Here is a 6,270-nt window from a genome sequence, read left to right on the forward strand (position 1 = left end):
GTGACCCAACTACATTATTGGCTACTCCTGTTAAGATTATACTAGGCCCTGCTTGCGGATTTATGCATTAAAAAGGTACAAACAACACACTCACATCAACAGGAACTTCTTCAGGGGTAAAGGCGGATTCCTTGCTCCACCCCAGGTAATCTGCTCAGTCTTGTAGGCAAGAAGCAAGCATAGAAACAGGGAGACATGGACAGAAAGAGGGAGGTATTCTCCTTGCAACAACTCTATGGGTGTCAAACAGAGCTTTAAACGAGATAAATGCTATAAAGAGATAAAGTGAAGAAGGCAAAAGGAGCAGAGGGTGATGAATTTTGTCTTCAAGTTATTTTTCATTTGGCATGTGTCACAAGCCTAGCAACTTGACGGATTGCGGATTTTCAAAATTTATAAAAATGCAACATGCGTAGAATGCCTTATCCATAGGCGAGAGAAGACAGGTTCTGCAACTTGCACAGCCCAGCAAATTCAGGGTGGAAAGGTAAGTATCTTAGAAGCAAGACGAACCAATTGTTCTGCAATTAGATAGGCTCATTTTGAGCAACCTGCTTCATCACTTACTCAGGTACTGTGTATAGTGAGCACCTTGACAACTTATCATAGTGGTATATATCAAGTTTTGGGACCTAATATGTAATCCAAGTTCTTCAAGACAGCACTTGCAAGCTTCTGTGATATTAATTCAAGGTGCAGTTTTGCCAAGCAGAGTAAGAGAACAAGAGTTCTTCAGTTGTGATCATAAGAAAATTCCATGATGTTGTAGGACACAGTTTGGAATCAAGCGAAATGCTGTATCTTCAGAATGAGGCTGTATACATGCAACAGTTTTTCAATATTGGGTGGAAGTTTCAACTGGAAGAATCTACTAAGTACGGAAAATGCACCTACTTTCATCAAGATTATACACTGATGGCTTCCTATGGTGACATTATTCAATCATAGTCAATTTTATCACCGTGTTAAAAGTTAAATAAAATTTTCCCTGTCTGAAGGAAAACCACAAACACAGATGACTCATTTCCAAATTTACTAGAACTAAAATGTACCGTTACCTTAGAAGAAGCGGAAATGGCTACTGAGTTTCGGTTCTGAGACAAGTCTTTCCCCCACTTCTTGTGAAAAACGGAATTTTGAAAAAATCTCAATTTAAAGGAGTCTCTCTAGCAACTTTGCTGGCATCAAACAGAATGAACTCCACAATGCTGTCTTATGTGGCTTTTTGTTGTTTGAACATAGTGAACCAGTGCAATGTCAATGAGTTCAGAAATAAAATAATTAGCCTTGTAAGTATATACAGCTTAATATTATTTTTAGATTACCATTATTTTCTATTTACAAAATGATCATAGTTATAATAAAATTGTTATAATATTGTCATTTCAGAATAACAGTAAAACCTGCCTGAACAGAGAATTTGTAAGTCTACAAGTCTTTTTTGCAAATATTATTTTTACAAATATTTGATCCATGCTGATCTTTAATGCTCATTTTTCTCCACCTTTTCAGGTAAACTTAAGTCTTCCTACTAAGTGGGTAAGAAAACAATTCAAACACTTAAATTACAAAAGCCTTGAAAGATTGAAGCCCTTGACTTATATGCATTGTTGTTCTTAACAATTTATTATCACCTGTTTAAAATTCTTGCAAGAATGAACAAGTTAATACCAATAATGTTATTAACATGTCTATTCGGAATTGCTATTAATTAGCAGAAGATGAGAATGTTGTTCCCAGATTAGTTTAAAAGGTGTAAGAGCATTTTTAAAAATTATAATATGTGTAAGAATGTCGTCGTTGTCATCATCTTGAATAAACATAAAACTTAACTGGTTAGATCTGGATTTCATCTTCCACAAACAGAAATGCTTCTTCTGTTTCACACAATGCTTTTGATCTAGCAGAAGAATGCTGCTGATGGAGAGGGGTAGATGATAGCTGTCAATTTCCCCATTTCCCTTGCAGCCTCAAACAACACCTCCCACACCGCTCCAGAGATCCCACACTGCCGCTCTGAGGTTGTTTCCACTGGCGGAAGTGAACTCTAGATCCAATTTAATAAGACAGACCGCCCCCCAACAAATTATTTTATTTATTTATTTTTTTAATTTCTATACCATCCTATACCCGAAGGTCTCAGGGCAGTTCACATAAATGTATTGATATACCACTATTCATTGAAAAAAAATGAGAGTGGTTTACAACATAAAACCATACAATTAAAACCAGTAAACACCAATGAAAATTATCGGCAACTTAGATATGTCATACAGACTGCATGCACTTACTCTGCTTTCAACATATACTGTACATCTACAGTATATATTCGTGTTGATTTTTTTAATATATGAAAGTGGAAGCAGTGGATTCATTAGATTTCTTTTCCAGACAGCTGTTGCAAAACAAACAAACAAACAAAAAATAATCTGGATCTGCTAACCAACTATATCAAAATCAACACCTTTCTTGAAATTGCAAGGATGAAATTTGCAAATGAAATTTGGACATGTTATAAATTTTGGGTTATGAAAAGATTAAGACAAAGGGGTCTTAAGAAATGAAATGTGGCCCAATGGCTTTTGTTGATCGTTCCAGCATGAAAAGTGCATGGTTCTGAAATGTGAAATATGCATCAAAGTGAATAAACTAGAAACTGTGGCAGTTTTTAAGTTTCACAGAAATCAACAGTGCTGAACTCCTCTTATGAATAGTACTTAACAGTGCTTAATCTGGATGGATCATGCTGTATCATTTTTGTAATATATATATGTTTAAATATATCTAAAAAACTACAGCCAAAAATGCATAAAACATGAAACACAATTCCTTCTTGCTCCCTACAAATGAAGAAAAAAATCTAATATTTACAAGAAAACTGTCGGATTTTGTCAACCTGTCATACATTAAAAAAAAAAATCTCTGAGTGACAAAGGACTAGACCATGTTTTTCGAATGGATTCTCAAAAGTATCTGTTATTTCTAAATTATTATTTTTTTGGTTTGGCTAATTCAGATTCAGAATTATACAACTGTTTTTGGTTTTGGTAAAGAAGCTTTAAGTGCTCTCTTGAAATCATTTTAAATACTGCATTAAACTGAAGACTTGTAGGTAAAATGACATAACTTAATTTCAAAATCTTCACCAGAGCTAAGTTTTTTTAAAAACCAAACATACTAGGTTTGGATGTGAACCATTCCCCCTGCTATGCCTTGAGAACCGCATTCAACAGATGCACAATCTCATCCTATGCAAGTATTTAATTGGAAATAAGATCCATTGGGTTCAATGGGGTTTACTGCTAAGTAATTAGGCAGATGGTTTCAACCCTAGAGGCTAGGCTTTTAAAAACATTTTTATGGCAAGCAGATGGTCCACTCTGTTCTAAGGCCATTTTCTCATGAAGGAACCGTAGAGAGCTGTTTATCGGACTGGAAATGTTATATGGGATAAGTGCATGAACGATCCAGTGTCTACTGATCACCTACCTCCTTCTTGGAAACAGAAAGTCCTTCTCCGATGTTTATAAGACTGGCATAGCATAGCTTATTTTGGGAGTTTGTTGCCTGACTGAACAAATACATGGGAGCCCAATTTAAAGACATATAAGTTGGCCTGATTTGAGATTTTCAGAATAAAACTTAGGTGGCCCCTAGGTGACCTATGCACTTTTACATTAAGTATATTAGACATATATATATATATATATATATATATATATATATATATATATATATATGCAATAGCATTTAACAATCTGTCTCCATTACACTTGAGACCAGATAATTTTATGTTCTTACATATCTGGTTTCCCTTTGCCCTTTAAAATTTATAGAAATAAAGATCAGGCCAGGCAGGGTGAAGGCTATAATTACTTATGACATCAAAACCCATAACTGGTCAGTTCAGAAGTCAAATCTGAACGGTTGAAAAAAAAACTATTGAGTGGCTGACTTGGTTGCAACAGCAACGTCCCATGTGCATTCCAAGGTTGGGCACAGCACGCTTCTGTTGTGGGTTTTTTTAAGGTAACCAGTCTAAAAGTAGCTACCACAGGGAAGCACAGGGGCTACGGAGTAACTGAACACAAATTACATAATGTGGACATAAATCACATTAAAAATGTGAAGAATCCTCTCAGAGGGCAATAGCACGTCATCAAGAAAACCTGTTGTTCTGTGGGACTTTCTCTACCTTGATTTTTAGCTGTGCCACCACTCTATCAATCTTGATTCGTAGTACTGGCACTGAGTACTGCCTAGAGAGTGACAGGTTATCATAAAGCAGGAGCTGCTGCAGTGATTTCAGGTCCATGGACTGGACCCCAGCAGTAGCCACAAGCAGGAGCCAAAAGTCAATTTTTAAAAAACAGGAAGATAAAAATAAAAAAAGTTACAGCAGGCATCCCCAAACTCGGCCCTCCAGATGTTTTGGGACTACAGCTCCCATCATCCCTGGCCACTGGTCCTGTAAGCTAGGGATGATGGGAGCTGTAGTCCCAAAACATCTGGAAGGCAGAGTTTGGGGATGCCTGAGTTACAGGATTTGTTAAAAGTTCAACCAAGATGATGCTGAAATAAATAAATGGGGAGACAGTTATGAGTTCCACAGAGCAAGTCTGGCCATCCCTAATTGTTACACAGTGAGTTAGGCCTCCGCTCACTTAACCATTAAGGATGGCTGAAATATAAACACACACTAATAATACATTTGACCATGAATGACAATGTTAGCAATAAAATGGTAGTTTTATATTATGAGAAGTATGCCACAATTTCTGATCCAATATATGCATATTTCAAGTCCTAATCACGGTTTTATGCAGTGCTTTTTTCGGGGGGGGGGGTGCATACCCTTAAACATTTTGTGAATCTTATTACTTTTGTCCATTCACTGTGTTTATTTTTCCCAATTTGAACTAAAAATGGTGAGAGTACCCCTAAACATTTTTTAAAGGAAAAAAAGCACTGGTTTTATGCCATTTTCTAATATAAAGGATGGGGTTATTACTCTATTTTATATTCTGTTAGCAGAACAGTATGTTTTACACAGTTGTCATTAATATAAGTGCAGTTGGTTTTGATGTTAAAATAGTACTTATGTTTCTCAGACTGGTTGTAAATGGTCATGTCTTGATAAAGGATTTGAAGCTATTCAGAATCTGAAGCCAAATTCCAGGTGTGCTGAGAAGATTAAGAACCTTAATAAACGCTATACACAAATCAAGCGGAAACAGGCATGCAAGGTAGGTGGTGTATTCCTATAAATATAAAATACATACAAGAGTTTATATATTTATAATGCTTAACAAACACAGCTACATTATTATTCGCCATTTGTATTTCTAAGTCTTGCCCTTATATCTTTCTAATTTCTATTTGGTTCTACACTTATTAGCAGTTCATACAATTCTGCAACAGTTTTCGTATGAAATCTGGATCTCTGTATTAATTTCTCAAATGGGGTTAATTTTCTAGTTATTTTTTCTTTTAATAGATTTATTTTTTTACTGAAAAAGTAACATTTAAGAGGTTTTGTCATAGTAGTAAACTGAAGACAGTAAACGGTACAAAAATAAAAGCCACCCAGGAAATGGCCTCTTCAGAAGTGGCTCCCCCAGTTAGCCTTCTCAGACGGGCTCACCTAGTGTCATATTTGTGGTATTTTCAACATGAGGTAAATACTTTTCTGTTCACCCATACCTTTTCCATATTTAAGGAATCTGGGTGTCTGTTTTCTTAAAATCTATTTTTAATTTTAAAACTGCTAAAAGTGTAAAAGAAATCTATTATCTTAATAACTAGCACCCTAAGGAAGGCCCACATGAATTCCAGAACAGTGAGATAGTCACCAATAACACCTGTTCATATGGTTTTGAAGGACAAAGATGGTGTTCTTTTTTTAAAAAAAATGATTTTTCAGGTTTATACCTTTCAAAAATTTTACAGTCATTTTAACATTTCAAAACTTGACTTCCTTCCCCCTCTTTCTGAGGTTCCTTAAATTTATTTTTAATATTTTCTGCATCTCCAAATTAACTTAATTTGTTAAGTTGAGAAAGATGGTGTTCTCAATAGGTTTGAGACACTGTAGTGGGGGGAAAGGAGCTTGATGGTCTGTCATCTTGAGCATGTGAAGTCCTGGCTTCACCATCAAACTTCTAGTTCCAATAAGATGCTAAATACAGTATGTGGGATTTATGTAAACTGAAAATGGTAAAATAACTATGGTGGGCAAAGGGAAGGCCACTCTGATAAAACTACCTGAAA

The sequence above is a fragment of the Podarcis muralis genome, chromosome 2 (genome assembly GCF_964188315.1).
Source record: "Podarcis muralis chromosome 2, rPodMur119.hap1.1, whole genome shotgun sequence".
In the NCBI taxonomy this organism is placed as follows: domain Eukaryota; kingdom Metazoa; phylum Chordata; class Lepidosauria; order Squamata; family Lacertidae; genus Podarcis; species Podarcis muralis.